Raw genomic sequence first — 21947 nt, 5'->3', positions numbered from 1 at the left:
AACCATAATACCTATTAGGGACTTGCTGAAACCCTTTATGGCTTTCTTTATGGGAACCAGGTTTTTGATATGGCTCTCCAATTCCTACCATGTTGTAACCATAGACAACACTAGATTTCACAGAAAAGATAGCACCTCCTTTTTGACCCATTAGGATTCCAATAAATTTCTTCCTTATAAAATCCATGAGGATTCCTCTAGTTCATCTCTTCAACATGCCTCCATAATGCCCATCATTAGTCTACATACCTTCATTCTCATTTGAATTCATATGGAAGACTTTTGCCATCTAGTTCAAGGGGTTCTCCCTATGAAACCCTTTAGGGTTCTCCCATAACCCTCACCTTCAACCTTTGGTGTCCATCGGGGCTTAGTATTGTGTTTCCTCCATGAACACCATTAATTCTTTGCTAACAATAGTGTTCACTATACAACCCATGTAGGCTCCATTGGTAAAAAACACTGGGATCGGACAAGAAGCTTTAGTAACCTCTTGCCCATTATCGTGTCTTTGATGAAGTTGGGATCATGTGGTTTGACCCTACAAGACCAACTCACATCATCTTTTGTTCCCCATCTAACTTCCACATTGAACTCAAGTGACTCGGTGGCAATGAGGGTGCACTTAGTAATGGCTTTGAAGTAGGGGAAGAGGGCTAGGATGGGCTTTGAGAGGGAGAGAGGCAGCCATGGTTTTGTCCTTGGGAGGCCCACTTTATGACCATTGTGCCAAACCACTGATGCAATGGTGGAAATGGTGGGGAGTGGCAATCTTGGAGCCTCGGTGGTGCAAAGAAGGGGAGTAGGAGGATGGGTTTGGATAGGATAGAGGCCTTGAGCCTCCTTTAACCTTAAGAGACAAGGCTATTTTAGTCATAAAATATGTTTAAGTTAGCAGGATATGATCACATGATGCAATTTCCTAATACTTAGTTAACAAAGATGATAGAAGGATCACATTTGGATTGGAGGTGCAACTTTAGGGACCTAACTAAAAATTTTAAAGTCAAGAGGGCCACTTTGCAACTTAGGCAAAGTCTAGTGAGTCGGGCTATAATTTTCTCTACTATTTTTTGCAGTTAATAGCTTTTAGTTTAGATTATGGTTGGTGTTGATTTTTAGCTGTATGAGCGGTTGCTTTGTATATGAACATGGATGCTACATTAAAAATGTTTTCTATTCTAATATACTGGAGATATATTTAGATCATGATTTTTTAGAGAACTTGTCCTATAAATAAATTAACAAGGTTATCTATACTAGGGCACATTGCCATTTATCAAGCATATAGTATCATATCGATATTGGACAAATACTCAGGACAAGGGTGTAAAGAGTGTCAATATGCTGATTGATCCATATCAACAATGTACCAATATGGTACTAATACATGTACCGAAAGTGATATTACGAATCTTATACAATATATGCGAGTGACAAAGCATCTTGAGTCAAGATTAGATGTTCTTGTTTTTAATGTATAGAAATCCACATAGGTTAATAGTGCATATTATCGACAATGTACCAATATGATACCGATACGTGTACCGAAATTGATATTACGAATCTTGTATTATATATGCGAGTGACAAAGCATTAAGTCAAGATTACATTTTCCTATTTTTAATGTATAGAAATCCACATGGGTTAATAGTGCATATAATTTAGATGAGCATTCACAACTATGTTATTGCCTTCATGTTTGCAGTTTTTCTCTTTTTTCTCTCTCTCTTCCAAGTTCTAAGTAATGCTGGAAATGGGCTCGGGCTGGCCTAAATCCCATTGGGCTGGGGCTGACTTTGGGTTAGGCTACGGCAAAGGCCCAAAATATTTTAGGTTAGGTTTGGGCTTAAATATAGAGCCCATTTGTTCTTAGGACAGGCTTGGATATATCATTGGTCCAACTTGGGCCCGATCCGAGCTCGAGCTTGGACAAGGTCCGATATAGAGCCTAAATTCAGGTTGAAACCTAGCTCGACTCAATCCCCTCATTTAGGTTAGTCTAAAATTTAGGCATTTAGGCTCAATCATTTAGGCTAGTCCAAAATGGGTCTGTCCAAATTCCAAAACGGATTTGGGCCACATAAAAAAAACTAAAATCAACACCAAAACAAAACTCCCAATACCCAATCAAAACTCTTACCTCAAAATCAAAACAAAATAAAATCACAATTCCTAAATCAAAACTCTGTTCGTTGGATCCTAGGGTTCTCACTTCTCCTTGATTTCTCGTCTTTCCATCTCTAGTGCCACTCCAAAGTCCAATCTTCGAGTCCCTCATCGCCATTCGTCAGTCTTTCCTGAAGCTCATCCTTCGTTGCCATTCGTTGGTTGCTAGTTGTTGGTCGACTACAATTTCAATAGATGGGGCTATCCTCGCTGCCAATCGGACTTGAGGTACCATCATCTTTCTCCCCACTCTCTTTCATTTTCATTTTCACTATGATTGCCTCAGCCTGGTGATAGGTATAATAATTTAATGTAAAAAATATTAATATCTTGATTATTTAATTTTAATTATTTAGTATTTGATATTTTTTATATTCTCTTTCAGAAAACTAGATAAGTAGTGTGATTTATTTTCAAATCAACCATTCTTCAAACCCAAACCAGTGTGCACTAAGATTAGAAATGGACTGCATGAAATTTGGAGCGAACATGGGATGCGAGGTTCAAAAGAAAATAAATAGCAAGAGGCAATATGTGGAAGGCTAATGAGCTGTAGGCTGATGATGTGGCAGAAATGTGGTTTGCAAGTGGGGCCGTGCGTTTTGGAGCCTTATGGTGCACTGGGCGTTAAATGCATTGGAGACAAGCCAAGGAAGAAAAGAGAGTAGGTAGCATGGGAAATATTTAAAAGAAAAGGTGCCAGGTGCGAGCGTGGAGGCCTTGAATGCATGGGTGCTGTGCATGTTTTGCATGTGAGAAGCCTCATGGAAGAAAGAGTTTTTAAAGTAAGGAGATGGTTTAAAAAGGCAACAGGGGTTCTGCCATTTTTGGTGAAGGCAGCGCATGGAGCATGCGGGAAAACACAGAGGCTCATGTGGTTGGGTGTGTGACACGCATTTGATTTGCTGGAGCATGCGTGCACAAGTAGCATGGGACCCTCGCTTTCTGACACGTTAAGGACTTTTGGATTGGTTTTTAAATGGAAAAACACGTGCAAAATGCAAGGCTATGCCAGATGTTGTTTGCACACGGGACAGGAAAGGAAAAACGGCAGCTAGCAGCGGGTGGACGCCAGCCTTCGAGCACGCATTGGGCGCGGGTGCAAGCACACAGAATGCCGTGAAGACGAAGCTCCAACACGAAGATTTTGGCCTATAAAAAGGAGAGCCCCGTCGGCATCTAGAGGGGGAGTCGGCAGAAAGAAAGCTTTTATTTTTATTCTTTAATTTTTGTTTAGGCTTTGAGAGAGAGAATATGGAGGGAATTCTGAAGATTTCTTTGCATGGCTAGGCTCCATCATCTCAAAAGGGAAGATGAACCTTGTAAACAAATAGTTTGATGTTGATTTATCTTATGTATCTCTTTTCTTTTATTAATAAAATTTTTGATTTATTTAGAAATTAAAAGTGCACTGTTCTTTTTATTTTTGCTTCATTTATAAGATTTAGATTTTGAACAATCTATATTCTAAGAGATGCATCTAAGGCTTCAAACGGATCGGGTTGATCCGTGATCCGACCCGATCCGACTCGGTTAGACCCGACCCGAATCCATTTAAAAGACCCATGGAGCCGGGTCGGGTTCAAAAATTGGACCCGTTCATCTTTTCGGATCGGGTCTGGATTTTCCGAATTTGGACCCGACCCGACCCGACCCGACCCGACCCGTGGAGACTTTTGGGTTAATTTGGATCTCAAGATATATGATCCGATCCGATCCGACCCGAACCGGATCCAAATATAAGATCCGAACTCGGTTAGAATGACTCATCCAAATAAGAATTTGGGCTTGGATCAAAAGAGTGACTCACCTAAATTCTTTCTTAAATCTCTTACTAAAATCTTTAATACTGTCACACTATCACAAAATCATTAATGCACTACACAAGAAATGCCATTCTTACAGCTAATCTCAGAACTTTTCTAAAAGTCCTTCCACAAACACAAAGTAAACTGGGGACATACCAACAGTTGTTCATAATTAAAATATCCAGTTACTTGTTTACTGTTGTACATTACTATTGCCTTAGGGATGGTATACAATATCCACTATCAATGGTGAAGTGAGAAGACGTGGGAAGAGAGGAGAGGAGAGAATATCTATATGAAAAAATAGATATGGCCATGCTATTTTGCTGTCGATGTGACATCTAATTTCACTTTATGTAGATTTTTAAACCCATGATCCGATCCGATCCGAATTAGATCCGAATCGAACCTATATTTCATGGATTGGGACGGGGTTATATATGGACCCGATCTGATCCGAATGATCTAATGGGTCAATAAATTCGGCCATGGACCCGATCCGACCCAATTTTTTATTGGGATGGGTATGGGTCCAATATCAAGACCCGATCAAGAAATCGGATCGGGTCGTGATCACTCAAGACCCGATCCGACCCGACCCATTTGCAGGTCTAGATGCATCGTGATCTGAGGATATGGTGTGTGCTTAGACAAGAGATAGATTGTCTTAAGAGGAATATATCCTCTTTTTATACTTGTGAGATTTAGTTAGATAGCTTGTGCTGTAAGGAACGGGCCGTGATCTGAGGATACATTCTGTGCTCAGAAAGGAGATAAGCTATACTAACCAAAATCACAAGTAGCAGTGCTGCAGCAAAAAATAGATGCGACATCTAGTTTACAAGAGAATTCGATCTCTTGAGGTTTTTTTGTTCTATCGGATTCATTAATTTTTTTTTAATTATTATTTTATCAATCTAGATTAGTTCTCTAACTCTTAAAAATAATCAAGCCATCTTTTAATTTTTTAAACAACTGCCTTAGGTCCTTAAGGATTCGACCCGATTCATCCTGTTCTACAGAGCAGTAGTTGGTTAACTTTTACCTTCGATCGCTCTCACGACAAGAGCGCATCAAAGTTTGGCACCGTTGCCAGGGGCCTTGGCATGGTTGATTTAGAAACAAATATATATATATATATATATATATATATTGCTTTCTAATTTTTCTTTTTGCTTTATATATTTAGTTGTTACTGTCTTTTATAATTGATTTATTGATTTGATTTACTGCCTTTATTTTCTGCCTTTAAAAGTAGATTTGATATTCTGCTTAATTTAAATTTGCTTTTTATTTTTAGAATAATTTACTTTCCTTTTAGTAGATTCTCTAGGTCCTCTCTTTCCTTTTATCCTTAATCTAGATTCTTTTCTCTTTTGGTTAATTTCTTTTTTCAGACTTAATCACTTGAACTTACTTTTTCGCAAAGCCAAAAGACAAAACCTTAACCCTAAAAACAATTGACATCACATAACATTTAACTAACAGAGAGAAACTCATTAAATCCTAAAAGCTTCAACCTGTATTGGACATCTGATCTTTTGCATTGCATTCTCATCAAATATTTTAAGGGCACAACCCATTAACTAAGATAAGGTAGGAATTTGATCACCCTTCTTTAGCCCATAAATTACTTTCTTGCATCTGCATAATCTAACCCTTAAATAAAATCAATTAGACGTCAACTCTAGGGACATCCAAACTCATTAGGACAGGGGAACCCAAGAGTTGGATTGGGTTCTAGTTGGTTAGCCTGTTGGTGTCTAGGAAAGTGGTTCAGAAACTACATTTCGAAGAAAGTTTGTTCTCTAATTAGGTCCATTGCGAAAGCACAGAAAGCCTCCCACCAATCTTACACTTATCTGACCGATTCGGTTAGTCGATTTTGAACTTGGAGTACTTGAAGGCAACCTTGGCAGTTAAGAGCTGTCTAGATTTAGGCTAACTCTAATTAAGTTTGTAACTTACTTGTTTATTAAAATTTAAATCTAATTAAAACACTCTTCTCTTTCTCTCTAGATTTAGGACTCCTTAGGACTCATCTCTAGAACTTTTCTTTTCTCTCTCCTTCCTCTTCTCTCTTCTCCTATAAAAAAATATATAAAATAATATAAAATTTAAAAAAATCTTGCAAAATTGCAACTTGGAAAAAAAAATCTGGTCGACTTGTGAGAATTGAATCAAACCTCATTTTAAGTCAAGAAATTGTTGAGTCCATCATGGGTGAACCCAACTACGAATCTAAATTTCTTAAAGACCTATGCTACCCTGTGGGTAGGGGTGAGCCAAAACCGAACCTGAACCAATCAAACCAGTGAAACTGAACCAAACCGTAGGTTTTGTTTGGTTTAAAATTTTATTCGGTTTGGTTTGGTTGGTTTTTGACATATAAAAAATAGATTTGTATTGGTTCAGGTTTGTCAGTAAATAAAACCATTCTCAAACCGAACCAGACCGGCTTTAATAAAATGATGTCGTTTTGATTAGGGTGTTGTTTATATTAGAGTATTAATGTATTAGAAAACCATTTTAGATTTATGGTATTGTTTATCAATTTGATTTTGTGTTGATTAGCTTTAAACCCTAAGTGACTTACTTACTAGATTATTTATTTTTGTTGTAATGTGTTGGAGATCTTTATCTTAATCTCTAATGATGGTGTTTGTTTAAGAATTTTATTTTGTTGAGTGACAATATTTTATATCAATTTAAATTGTTTTACTTGATAAATTCTCTTGGTGGTACTCTTATGTGAAAAGGAAACAAGAATTCCTGAATCATACAAAAAAAATGGTAAACCAAACCAAACGAGACCGTTTAAATCATGTTGGTTTGGTTTGGTTTCAATATTCTATTGGTCCGGTTTGGTTTCTAGAAATGCCAAACTGTTTAGGACTGGTTCGGCTTAGATTTGAGCATGAAACCGGTCCAAACCGAACCATGCTCACGCCTACCTATGGGTTTAGCCCAACCATCCTATATAAGACTCTCCGAGATTATGGTTGATAATTTTGAAATTAAACTTCAAATAATTAATGTGCTCCTCAAATTTATCAAAATTGAGGATGCAAACATTTTCATTAGAGAATTTGAGGACGTTTGTGAAACCATGAGAATACACCAAATATTAGAAGATGTCATAAAACTTAGGCTGATCAACTTTGCACTCAAGGACAACACAAATAAATGGCTATACAGCCTACCCAACCAGTCAATCACGACATGGGAAGGCTTCGTAAAAATATTCTTGAGAAAATTTTTTCCTCATCATAAGGCAGCTAAGTTTAGAAACGAGATTAACTAGTTCTACCAGCTAAGGAGAGATTCTTTCTGGAAGTGCCTAGACCGATTTAAGAACCTCCTAAGTCAATGTCCACATCATGGTATAAAGATTTGGAGGTTGTGCTAAATCGTCTACGAAGGACTAGACCCAAGTTCTAGAACAATGCTCGAATCGATATGCCAGGACCAATTCATGTATAAGGAATCCAATGAGGCCTGGCAATTTCTGGAAGATCTAGCAGAAAAGAGTCTGCAATGAGAATCAATTAGGAAAATAGAAAAACCCACACAAGCAAGAGGTGGGATACACCAAGTGTTGGAAATTGTGTCCTAAAACCAATCATGTGACGATTGAGTTCATCCTTGTATATGAATTATTGGTTATTGAATAATAGTTATTCTGATATTTTTCATCACAAAGTGATATCTTCCTTGAACTCTTGTACTGTGATGAAGTTCCTAGAACTATGCTAGTGTACGATAAAGAGAGGATTTATCGTATAGTTCTTAAACAAGTTCGCGACCAAATGATACGTCATTACGGGACGATGACGTTTATCGAGTGAAGGTCGTTGTGTGCCATATGGGTTGGTTGTCCTCTTAACCAAGGAGTGTGGTGACACTGGTATGGCATACAGGTGAGATGTAAGGGTACATCATCACTGAACAAGTTACTCACCTGCTGAGCGTTCTGCTGTCAAGAGCTGCTCGCGAAATACATGGGTATAAATATCCTTCAAACCTGAGATCACCATAGTGACTTGCAAGCAACTCACTGTGCTTTGGTACCGAACTACCTGGATTTAATGCAATGACGGAAGGCTACTGGGTACAGTCAAGTACTTGTGAAGTCTGTGTGTGGATCAAGATGGGATTGATCTCTCCGGATTATTGGAGTTGATGTGTCGCTGTATTTCAATTTAGTAAAGCCTTGGCCATGATAATCCAGGAGATGGATTTGAAAGGTTGAAATACAACGTGGATGAAACAATCTCGGTTGACAATTAACCTGAGACCATCCTAGAGCATCCAGAGTCAAAAAGATGAATTATGCGGTAACTATGAGTATGGGTTTTAAATATTTCTTTTTCATAATTTGACTTATTTGGACGTCAGGAACCATTGCTAGATGGTATCTCGATTAGTGCAGAAATTGATTCCTGTGCTACCGGCTTAGTGTTTGAACCTATAGAGTCACGCACACAAGTTAGACAAAGTAGGAAGGAATTGACCTATGTTTATATGTCCAATCTGAAGGTAATTGACTTGATTGAACATATAAGCTAACTATATTGAGAATTGAGTTATGGGTCAAACGGGATTGAAGAGTTGACTATGTCTAGCTAGCACTACACATGAGGTTCAGGTTCAATCCCGGGGATGAACAATTTCTATCTATGATCCATGGAACATATGAAAGATTGAATTTAAGTACTAATTAATTTTAAATTAGATCTGAATTAATTAAACTTAAATAGGTCCAAAATTCAAGTTAGACTTGATATAAAAAGTCCTAAAGAGTTTAGGATTGACAGCCTTTTGAAATTGTTTCGAACTGGCTTCGAATCGGACTCGAATCAGATCTGTTTTGGATGAGATATGAGATTTCTATTTGCACTGGGAATACCCACTCATGAAGCATGACCAAAAATTGGTTTGGTGCTTATATGGGGCGTCCTAAGTGGGTGTGGGAGTGGGTGCAAAGTGGATGTCATAAGTGACGGCAATTATATCTTATATAGGAGTCCTTTCATGAGTATTGGACCAATTCAAATCAGATTTGAATAAAGAGTCCTCCTCTCATTGGGTCATGAGAATTATCTATAAGTAGAGAGGGTCTCTACCTATGGATGATAGAAGAGAATAGAATAGTAAACTAATCAAATTGAGAGAAGAGAAAAAGAGAGAGACAGGCGTGTGAAGAGAGAGGTCCTTCATCATCTATATCTCTCCCTTTGTTGCCGCCTCCTCTCCTTGGGCGTGGATCTTTCTTGGGCATCCTATCTGCTGGTGTGAGGTGTTACATCATCACATCTCATCTCTCGATTGATTGTGTATGCGAAGTCAATTGGATTGGATTCATCCTGCTTTCCTGCAGCGTTTGACGTGCATGCGAAGTAGAGAGTCTGCATATCCAGGCCTCCGCGAAGGTTTATATCAGATAATTTGAGATTTGATCTCCGGTTCTGCTGTAATTCAGGTAAGAATTTGATCCTTAAACAAGTAGAACATTAAATAAAATTTTTAGATGCAACCTGGGCATTCTTCCCTTCAACTGGTATCAGAGCAAGCCTGAAATATATACATACAAAATAAAATTTTTTATGATTATTTATATTAGATATAATTGAGATTTTTTGTGTGACATTAAATCTCATTTAAATCTATTTATATAAAATTTTTAATCTGATTTTGATTGGATTAGAGGTGCCTAATCAATGGTTGATTGAGGTTGTTATAAATCTGTTATAATAGAATTCTGCTGTTGCTGAATTTTTGATGAAAAATAACGTGAATTAAAAATCTATTTTAAATTTATTTTAACAGAATTTTAATTTTATTATTTTTTTTTGAAGTGAGGATTATTTTAGATTTAAATTAGATTCATTTCGATAGATATTTAGATCTGAATCCTATCATAATTCAGTACTGCGCGAAAACAGATTTTACTAGAAATTAATTCCTTATGCATTCATATTTGCATCTAATTATTTTTCTATTCGATATCAAATCTAAAATTAGTATTTTATAATCAGTATAAGATAAGTTTTAGATTTGATATAATGTATATGATATATCAAATCTAATTGAATTAAATGAAGAACATAATTGATGAGATCAAGGATATGTTCATGACATAAAATAATTTTGTCAATAATTGCATGTTGATGTAATTATATATGAAATTAGATTTCAGATCTTAGTAGTCAAGTACTCGGATTGATGAGATCATCAGACCGTTCGGTCATAAGAGATTGAAGAGATTAATTTCTCTTTTGCCTATTCGATAGGTTCTCTTATGACGTGTAGGAGTGTCGTAGTGATCCAGTTTCAGGAAGAAAAAAAGTGAATAGACTTTTATATATTATTTTGATCATAAATATATTTAGATTAGATCTAAAGTGATTTATGATTCATTATAATAGGATAAAATTCAGATATAAAATTATTTTAGATCTGAATTACATGTTACATATAATATAATTGGTATTGATCTAAAAATTATCATGATACATGAGATGTATGAATGAAGTTTAGATCATACCTATCTATGTTTAATTGTTAAACATATTATGAAAATTTATTTTCATGTGTTGAAACATACGGTATGCTTCACTTAAAATCTTTGTAGAATAGTTCTACAAACTGAAACATGTTTCACATGCTTAATTTTGAATTAAGTTTGAATGATTTAGAATTGAGAATTGAAGATCATTAAGACACCACATATTATGATAAGCAAAGGGTTAGCATGAATCAGATCCTTTTAATGGGTTAGACCTAGGGTTAGGAACACATATGGACCAAGTAGAAAAATTAATTAAATCTAATCAAGTGTTGAATTAGATTAGGTCAGTATTTTTCTAAATCAATCTCAATAGTTGAAGTTTGATCAAGTCCATGTGTTTGATCCTAATAAATGGACCATGATCATGGCTCCGTGGTTGAGCACGAATCTTCTGGTATGCCAAATCGAAACTAATTTACCAGTTGGTGTCTAAAGTAAGTTTGGCAGATTCGACCAAGTGATTTTTAATTGAGAGCTATTTACCTAGATGCGTCTACGGTGAGTTAAGGGCAGATCCCTCCCGCTGATCTCACTTAACTGGCCAACATGGTAGATTATGATTTGATTAGGTCATTAGTCGATTGGTGCAGACCCATGCCATTAAGGTGAATCAGTGTGACTGATTTAGGTGTCTTTAGACCAGCTTGTATTTAATCCTTTACATGACTTGGTGAAGTCAGTGGAAGGATTTGCAGCTTGCAGGTCGACTTTTTCTCTTATTCTCAGATCAATGAAATCAAATTCTCTAAATTATTAGGTTCATAAAATGATAAAGTTATGAGATAACTTGGTCATTGCCTCCCATTAAAGTGTGTGATAGTGAGTCCAATATTCCAAATAAACATTGGAGGTGCCACATGCCTGGTGTCTATTACGTATTGAAATTGTCATTCATCATATGACCATCATGATGTACCTTCAGATCAATGCTCAGTTTGGTCGAGCCACACTCGGGCCTGGACATCCGTTTGTTGGATGCACTTGATGTGTCATGTTAATGGTTGGATCTAACCAGAATTTTCAGTGGAGGCGCCACACGCCTGCTGAAGAGATGTCTGGGGCAAAACCCAATGCTAGAAGTTGTTTGGAGAAACAATTGGTTATGAACCTACCTATGAATGTACTAGGGTTGGTCGAGCCACACTCGGGCCCGAATGCAGTCCGTGTGAATTCTAGTACCCACTAAGAAATTAATGTAATTCCTCGAGTTGGAGATAGAGGCTACCAATTCATAAAAAATAGTGGGAGGACCTTTAGACTAAAGTCCATATCTTCAGGATTAAAAAATAATTCATATACTAATAGGCTAATATTTTCTCCTTTCAGTTATGGCCAATACACTATCTCTCCGTTTGCTGTTGGACAGCGACAAGCTCACCGGACCCAACTTCGATAGTTGGTATCGAAAGTTGAAGATCGTGTTGGAGCACGAGAGAATTTTGTATGTCCTTACAAAACAGGCACCTGAAGAACCTACAGCTAATGCTCCTCGTGCTGTGAGAGACACTTATATGAAGTGGTTCAATGATCGCACGACTGTGCGTTGCGTGATGAGGGCAGCTATGAACGATGAACTTAGTCGTAAGTTCGAGGATGCGCAGCCTGAGGAGATGATTCAAATATTGAATGAGTCCTTCGGCACCCTTGAGGATGTGGAGAGACATAAAATCTCCTGCGCAGTGTTCAATGTCCGTATGCGAGAGCGAGTTTCAGTCACCGATCATATATTATACATGATTGAGCAGATTGAATGCCTTAGCAAACTTGGCTTTCCATTGCATGAACAGTTAGGTAAGGATGCTATCCTCAATTCGCTACCGAAATCCTACCTATCCTTCTCAGTCATTATAGAATGACGAAGCCTACAGTAAACTACCATGGTTTGCTAGGGTTACTGCAGACTTTTAAGAAGGATCACCAGCTCCAAAAGGAGTCAGTGAATTTAGTGGGAGGTTCATCTGTAGGGCGTCGATCCTCTAGGAGAGGAAAGAAGAAAAAGATGCAAAAATCCCATGCCGTCGATCCCAAGCAGAGCAAACCGTCAAAAGTTGATAAGAGCCAGGCAGAGTGCTTTTTCTGTAAGAAGTTGGATCATTGAAAAAAGAATTATCCTGCTTATATAGCCACTCTTGACCCAAACAGGCCTAAGAATAAGAGAAAGAGGCAAGTGGTTGCTTCACAAGGTATTTATATGATAATACCTTATAATTTCTCTGTTTGTGATGCTACTCCTGGGTATTGGATATCGGAAGTCCTATTAATATATGCAATTCGTTGCAGAAACTGCAGGTAAGTAGAAAATTTTGAGAGGGCGAGTGGTTCCTTAACGTTGGAGATGGAAGCTTTGTTCCAGTTCTGGCCTTGGAAACTTTGCAGCTCATCTTCGAGTCCAGTAGTGTCATGTTAGATGATTGACATTATTGTCCCTCCTTTATAATAAATGTCATCTCTGTAGGCCTTTTGGCCAAACTTGGTTACAAGTTTATAATAAAGGATGATTTTTATGATATTATTATGAATGATACTACAATTATGCGTGGACAATTAAAACATGGCATATACATAATATCACAGCTTGTTAGTGTAATGTACACACCTAGTAAATGTCCTAAAATAGATAATGTCAGCGAATCCTACCTTTGGCATTGTAGGCTTGGTCATGTGAACAAGAATAGGATTGACAGGTTGATCAAGGAATGTGTCCTTGAGATAGATGATTGTGAATCATTGTCTACCTGTGAATCTTGTCTACTTGGTAAGATGACTAAGTCACCTTTTAAAGAAAAAGGTGAAAGAGCCAGTGATATCCTAGATCTAATACATACTGATGTATGTGGGCCTATGAACATAAGTGCTAGAGGAGGATATTACTACTTCATTACGTTTACAGACGATCTATCGAGGTATGGGTATGTCTATCTTATGAAGCATAAGTCAGAATCATTTGAAATGTTCAAACGATTCTGTGCTAAAGTAGAGAAACAAATTGGAAAGAGTATTAAAATTTTTCGGTCAGATCGAGGAGGTGAATACCTCACCAGTGAGTTTCTGACATATCTGAAAGAGAATGTGATTCTCTCACAATGGACCCCTCCTGTAACACCACAACATAATGGTGTGTCTGAGAGGAGGAATCGAACCTTGTTAGATATGATCCGATCCATGATGGACTTTTTCCAGTCTGCCAATATCTTTTTGGAGATATACTCTAGAGACTGCCTGCTATATTTTGAAGAAGGTGCCCAGCAAGTCTGTCGATAAAACTCCATATGAGATATGGACTGTGCGTAAGCCGGTGCTCTCACATCTTAGGATCTAGGGGTGTCCAGCTTATGTCAAGCGTTTAAAGACAGATAAGCTGGGACCGAAGTTCGATAGATGCTTGTTCGTAGGGTACCCAAAGAAAATTAAAGGGTACTATTTCTACCTCACTGCAGAACAAAAGGTGTTTGTCAGCAGCCGGACAATTTTTTTGGAAAAAAAATTTCTTGGTTAAGGAGCTAATGTCTGTAAAATTGAATTTGATGAAGTTCATGAGGTGGAAGGACCGACACATACAGAATTGGGTTCGATTGATGAATTGAATCCGGAGCCAGTAGAGGCACCATTAAGGAGATCCGGTAGAGAACCGCGTCAGTCGGACAGATACTACGGTTTCTTGATCTGGGATGGTGATCCTATTGAACTTGATGAGAACGATAAGGATCCGATCACTTATATGGAGGCCATGCAAAGGCTCGACTCCCAAAAATAGCTTGAGGCCATGAAGTTCGAGATAGAGTCCATGGAGATTAATAGTGTTTGGACACTAGATCCACTCGAAGGGATAAAATCCATAGGGTGTAAATGGATTTTCAAGAGAAAAAGAAGAGCGGACGGGAAGGTAGAGATCTATAAAGCTCGTTTAGTTGCTAAGGGTTACCGTCAGTATTATGGTATTGACTATGACGAGACGTTCTCTCCTATGACAATGCTCAAGTCCATTCGGATTATGCTTGGTGTCGCTGGACACTTAGATTATGAGATCTGGCAGATGGATGTCAAAATCGTTTTTCTTAATGAAAAGCTGGAAGAAGAGGTGTATATGATAAAATCTGAAGGGTTCACATCTACAGATGAGTCGAAAGTGTGCAAGCTGAAAAGGTAAATTTATGGACTTAAGCAGGCATCAAGGAGTTGGAACATGCGTTTTGATAAAGCAATCAAACGTATGGCTTCGTTAGGAATGGAGAAGAGCCTTGCGTCTATAAATGGGCTTGCGATTCTGTGGTCATTTTTCTTGTGCTGTATGTGGATGACATATTGTTACTAAGAAATGACATCCTAGCTTTACAGAGTATGAAGCTATGGTTATCATCACAGTTCTCCATGAAGGATTTGGAAGAAGCATCCTACATCCTAGGGATGAAGATCTATAGGGATAGATCTAGAAGGTTGCTTGGATTATCCCAATCCACATACATTGACACCTTGTTGAAGCGGTTCAACATGGATAATTCCAAGAAAGGCTATCTTCCGATAGGCCATAGAATTATTCTTTCCAAGAAGGATTGTCCGATAACTTCTGAGAAGAGAAAGCGCATGAGTAGAATACCATATGCTTCGGTAGTGGGATCTATCATGTACGTTATGACATGTACGAGGCTGGATGTGGCCTATTCACTAGGGATAGTGAGTAGGTACCAGTCAGATTCAGATGAGAAACATTGGAAGATTACAAAAATAATTCTTAAGTATTTGAGAAATACTAAAGACCAATAGCTTATTTATGAAGACTCTGATTTGAAACTTGTGGGATATACTGATTTCAATTTTCAGTCAGATTGTGATGACAGCAGAAGCATGTCGGGCTACGTATTTACCTTAAATAGAGGAGCTGTTTGCTGAAAAAATTTCAAGCAACATACTGTGGCTGATTCTGTATGCGAAGCGGAATACATTGCTGCATCGGATGCTGCAAAGGAAGCGGTGTGGTTGTGAAAGTTTATTATCGAGTTAGGAGTTGTACCTTCCATTGATGGTCCTGTCCTGTTGTATTGTGACAGCTCCAGTGCCATAGCTCAGGCGAAAAAACCTAAGTCGCACCATCGTACTAAACATGTTCTGTGCCGCTATCACCTAGTGCGAGAGATCGTGAACTGAGGTGACGTCGAGCTTCAAAAGATTGATGAAAAGGAGAACCTAGCCGACCCCTTCACTAAAGCTCTCGGGATCAAAGAGTTCGATGACTTCAAATGAAAGATGGGTATAAGATACTGCCCCGATTGGCTTTAGTCCAAGTGGGAGTTGTTGGAAATTGTGTTCTAAAATCAATCATGTGACGATTGAGCTCATCCTTGTATATGAATTATTGGTTATTGAATAATAGTTATTCTAATATTTTTCATCATAAAGTGACATCTTCTTTGAACACTTGTACTGTGATAAAATTCCTAAAACTATACTAGCATACGATAAAAAGAAGATTTATCGTATAGTTCTTAAATAAGTTCGCGACCAAATGATACGTTATTATGGGACAATGATGTTTATCGAGTAAAGGTCGTTGTGTGCCATATGGATTGGTTGTCCTCTTAACTAAAGAGTGTGGTGACACCAGTATGGCATACAGATGAGATGTAAAGGTACATCGTTACTGAATAAGTGACTCACCTGCTGAGCGTTCTGCTGTCAAGAGCTGCTCACGAAACACATGGATATAAATGTCCTTCAGACCTGAGATCACTATAGTGACTTGCAAGCAACTCACTATGCTTTGGTGCCGAACTACCTGGATTTTTAATGCAATGACAAAAGGCTACTGGATACAGTCAAGTACTTGCGAAGTCTGTGTATGGATCAAGATGGGATTGATCCCTCCGGATTATTGGAGTTGATGTATCACTGTATTTCAATTTAGTAAAGCCTTGATCAGGGTAATCTATGAGATGGATTTGAAAGGTTGAAATACAATGTGGATGAAGCAATCTCGGTTGATAGTTAACCTGAGACCATCCTAGAGCATCCAGGGTCAAAAAGATAAATTATGCAGTAACCATGAGTATGGGTTCTGAAATATTCTTTTGCGATAATTCGACCTATCAAGACGTCGGAAATCATTACTAGATGGTATCTCGATTAGTGCAGGAATTGATTCTTGTGCTACCGGCTTAGTGTTTGAACCTATGAAGTCACGCATACAAGTCAGATAAAGTAGAAAGAAATTGACCTATGTTTATATATCCAATCTGAAAGTACTCGATTTGATTGAACATATAAGCTAACTTGATTGAGAATTGAGTTATGGGTCAAACGGAATTGAAGAGTTGACTATGTCTAGCTAGCACTACATGAGGTTCAGGTTCAATCCCGAGGATGAATAATTTTTATCTATGATCCATGGAACATATGAAAGATTGGATTTAAGTACTAATTAATTTCAAATTAGATTTGAATTAATTAAACTTAAATAGATCCAAAATTCAAGTTAGATTTGGTACAAAAAGTTCCAAAGAGTTTAGGATTGACAGCCTTTCGAAATTATTTCGAACCGGCTTTGAATCGGACTCGAATCGGACCTGTTTTGGATGAGATATGAGTATTCCTACTTGTACTGGGAATACCCACTCATGAAGCACGATCAAAAATTGGTTTGGTGCTTATTTGGGGCTTCCCAAGTGGATGTGGGAGTGAGTGCAAAGTAGATGTCATAAGTGATGGCAATTATATCTCACATAGGAGTCCTTCTTTCATGAGTATTGGATCAATTCAAATCAGATTTGAATAAAGAGTCCTTTCATTGGGTCATAAGAATCATCTATAAATAGAGAGGGTCTCTATCTATGGATGATAGAAGAGAATAGAATAGCAAACTAATCAAATTGAGAGAAGAAAAAAAGAGAGAGAGATAGGCGTGTGAAGAGAGAGGTCCTTCATCTTCTACATCTCTCCCTTTGTTGCCACCTCCTCTTCTTGGGCGTGGATCCTTCTTGGGCATCCTACTTGCTGGTGTGAGGTGTCACATCATCACATCTCATCCCTCGATTGATTGTGTATGCGAAGCCAATTGGATTGGAGTTCATCCTGCTTTCCTGCAGCGTCTGACGTGCATGCGAAGTAGAGGGTCTGCATATCCAGGCCTCCGCGAAGGTTTATATCAGCTAATTTGGGATTTGATCCCTGGTTCCGCTGTAATTCAGGTAAGGATTTGATTCTTAAACAAGTAGAACATTAAAGAAAATTCTTAGATGCAACCTGGGCATTCTGAAGGGAAACTGTTTCTTTCCCTTCACCAAGTCCAAACATCCCTAACTACTGAGGCTGGACTTGTGACCTTGACCTGTAGGATTGAAGCCCTAGAACTTCAAGGACACCCCCAAGCAAATCAAATATCTATATCCATGTGCAATGGATGCGGTGCACCAGACCACGTCTTGGAAAAATGTCCTTCACTAGAAAACCCAATCGAAAATGGGCTTGCACAAGTAAATACAGCTTATCAAAGGCCTATAAATGATCCTTATGCACCAACATATAATCCGGGATGGAGGAACCATCTAAATTTTTCACGGTCACAATGTTTTAATTCAGGTAGTCATGTCCTGAACCAGCCTTATCTAAGGACCAACCAAGCACCAACAAATCCACTAAGATTTGGCCAAGAGAAAAGGTTGAACACTCTAGAAAAGGGGTTGGAGGTCTTGCTCAAATCAACCTCCGAAATCACGAGTACACTAAACAATTTCATGCAGATCACGGGCCAACTATTAAATGCAAATACCCATGTAATTGCCCATCTAGAAATGCAGCTAGGTCGGTTAGCCACTGCAGTTAGTGAAAGAGAAAAGGGTATACTATCAAGCCAACCCGAGACTAACCTCAAGAATCAGAACAACCAACTACCCCAATAAGGACCCCAGATCAACCGATTGAATGCCATTCACACACTAAGATCTGAAAAACAAATAGATAACCATGTGGGCACACCTGAAATGGAAGAAGAAATAAAACACCCACTGTCTGACCAGGGCCAACTTGAAAAATTCAAGGCATCAGAACCTGATGCAGCACCAAATTTGCCAGCAAAGCCCTTACCAGGAGTTGATGGACCAACTACTAAGGTTGTAGCACCCTTTCCTAACAAACTTAGGCCCAACCAAAACTTAGTCCAATTAGATAAGATCTTGTAGGCCTTCAAGCAAGTTAAAGTGAATATTCCGTTACTAGACATGATCCAACAGGTCCCTACTTATACTAAATTCCTTAAGGATCTGTATATCAAGAAAAAGACCACCAATGTACCTAAAAAAGCCTTTCTAGCAGCTAGTTTGAGTTCATACTTGTCGAACCACGTACCAGTGAAGCACAAGGACCCAGCGTTCCCCACCATCTCATGCATTATGGGAGAAACCTTAATTGATAAGGTTTTATTGGATTTAGGGGCGAGTGTTAGCATACTGCCATATTCCGTATATGAGCAATTACGGTTGGGGGAACTCAAGCCAATGGGGATGACCCTACAACTAGTAGATCGGTCCCTAAAAGTCCCAAGGGGAGTAATTGAGGATTTGCTAATCAAAATCAGTGATTGTATCTATCCGATAGATTTTGAGATTTTAGAAATTGAACCTGTATCAAATCCGAAGGGTCACATCCCAATCATTCTAGGCAAAATATTTTTGGCCACAACTAATGCTCAAATCAACTGTTGAAATGGACTAATGAAACTCTCCTTTGACAACATGTTAATAGATTTGAACATCTTCCACCTGACTGAAATGAATGATCTGAACTGGATTCAAAATAATGCGTATGAACCCATTGACCTCAGCGATGAAGAGTTCGACTTTAAACTCTTGATGGATCAAGAATTTGAAGAGGTCAATGAAGTCACTGCAATCAGCAAGCATAGGATGGAATCAAGATGGGAGTCCCCAGTGGAACCACTAGAGTTAATGGTCGAACCATTGTCCAAACCATTAGTGGAGGAAGCACCCAAGTTAGAGCTAAAATCATTCCCTAAGTACCTCAAATATGCCTATCTAGGTCCATCGAAAATCCTACGATAATCATTTCAGCAGACTTAGACCCCACACAAGAGGAAGAATTGTTGACCGTCCTTAGATAAAATCAAGAAGCATTAGGTGGGATCATGGCTGACATTAAGGGATTAGCCCTTCAATCATTCAACATCGAATTCACCTAGGGGAGGATGCCAAGCCAACTAGAGACCTCCAAAGATGGCTAAACCCAGCTATGAAGGAGGTAGTAAAGAAATAAATCCTCAAACTATTAGACAATGGAATTATCTATCCCATCTCGAATAGCTCATGGGTTAGCCCAATCCAAGTGGTTCCCAAAAAGTTCAGGGTAACAGTGGTCCAGAATGAGGCAAATGAACTTATCCCGACTAAGAAGGTCTATATAGATTATAAGAAATTGAATGCGGTAACAAGGAAAGATAACTTTTCTTGGCCGTTTATTGATCAAATGTTGGAAAAATTAGTTGAACAGGAGTTCTATTATTTTCTCGATGGATTCTTCGGCTATAACTAAATCTCCATATCCCCTGAGGATCAAGAAAAGATTACTTTCACCTATCCGTTTGGAATATTTGCTTATCGGCACATGCCTTTTGGGTTGTGCAATGCACTGGCAACCTTCCAAAGATGTATGATCAGCTTTTTTTCTGATATGGTGGAGCGATTTCTAAAAATTTTCATGGATGACTTTTCTGTCTTTGGCCCTACCTTCTCCGAATGTTTAGATCATCTGAGACTTGTCCTAAAAAGATGTAAAGAGAAGCACTTAGTTCTCAATTAGGAGAAGTGCCAATTCATGGTTAAAGAGGGTATAGTTCTTGGCCATATAGCTTCAAAAAAGGGAATTGAAGTAGACAAGGCTAAGGTAGACCTGATTGTGAGTCTTCCACTACCCAAATCTGTCAAGAAATCTGTTTATTTTTAGGACATGTTGGATTTTATAGAAGGTTCATAGCCAATTTTAGCAAAGTGGCTTGCCCATTGATAAATTTATTAGTAAAAAAAATAAAATTTGAGTTCACTCCTGAGTGTCGAAAGTCTTTTGAGTTTCTTAAAAAGGTACTCATTTCAGCTCCCATCGTTCACCCACCTGTTTGGATTGAACCTTTTGAACTCATGTGTGATGCGTCCGATCATACTGTGGGTGCTGTCTTAGGTCAAAGGATTGATAAGCTGCTTAGAGTTATTTACTATGCCAGTAAAACTTTAAATGATGCGTAGCTTAATTACACTACCACAGAAAAAGAGTTCTTGGCCATTGTCTTTGTCCTAGAAAAATTCAGGTCCTATTTGGTTGGATCCCACACTATTGTATATATTGACCACTCAGCCATTAAACATCTCCTAGCAAAGAAAGACGTCAAGACGCACTTGATATGATAAATCTTGCTCCTTTAAGAATTTGATCTAGAAATCAAGGATAAAAAAAGAACAGAGAATGCAGTAGCTGATCACTTGTTCCGAATCATAGTCGCACCATCTAGTGAACCATCTGTCAATGAGTTTTTCCCTAATGAACAACTCATGTCTATGTCTATTGAACTTTGGTATGTTGATATTGTCAATTATTTAGCCATTGATAAAGTTTCTTCTCACTGGACCACTCAGGACAAGCACAAATTTTTTGCTAAGTGAAATACTTCATTTGAGATGATCCTTACCTTTTTAAATAGTGTCCTGACTAGATCATTAGAAGATGTGTCCCGAATAATGAGGTCAGAAGTATTTTATCTTTCTATCATGACCAAGTATGTGGTGGTCACTTCGCATCCAAAAAGACGGCTACAAAAGTCCTCCAATATGGATTTTATTGGCCCAATTCATTTAGAGATGCACACGAATATTGTAGAAGTTATGTTCGGTGCCAACAAATGGGTCGAATCACCAAGAGAGACATGATGCCACTCCATCCAATCTTGATCGTTGAAATTTTTGATGTTTGGTGGATCGATTTGTTGGGACCATTTTCAAACTTCTTTGAAAATGAATATATTTTAGTAGCTGTCGATTATGTCTCTAAGTGGGTAGAAGTTATTCCATGTAAATCTACAGATAGTAAAATGGTTATTAAATTTCTCAAAGAAAATATTCTATCCCATTTTGGTACTCTTAAAGCAATCATTAGTGATCGGAGGATACACTTTGTAACCGATCCTTTGCAACATTAATGAAGAAATATAATGTAATCCACAAGCTGGCCACACCGTATTACCCTCAAACCAGTGGACAAGTAGAAGTGTCCAACAGACAAATCAAACAAATCCTAGAAAAAAACAAATCCTAGAAAGGACTGGTTTTTGAAATTAGTAGATGCATTCTGAGCATACCGCACTGCCTTTAAGACCAACCTAGGAATGTCTCCTTATAGGATTGTATTTG

The 21947-nt window shown here is 38.1% G+C and overlaps 1 long non-coding RNA gene across 1 annotated transcript in view; it reads left to right on the top strand.

The window, feature by feature from the left end:
* Window positions 1–21947, top strand: part of LOC105054598 (uncharacterized) — a 47833-nt gene that overhangs the window by 4591 nt on the left and 21295 nt on the right. The window contains exon 4 of the long non-coding RNA XR_012135763.1: window positions 7553–7558. This is a non-coding gene — a long non-coding RNA (uncharacterized lncRNA). The remainder of the gene's footprint in view (window positions 1–7552; window positions 7559–21947) is intronic.

This window comes from Elaeis guineensis, chromosome 12, assembly GCF_000442705.2.
Source record: "Elaeis guineensis isolate ETL-2024a chromosome 12, EG11, whole genome shotgun sequence".
NCBI lineage: Eukaryota > Viridiplantae > Streptophyta > Magnoliopsida > Arecales > Arecaceae > Elaeis > Elaeis guineensis.
The sequence above is the reverse complement of the archived record's forward strand: the minus strand, read 5'-3'. Positions and strand labels throughout refer to the sequence as shown.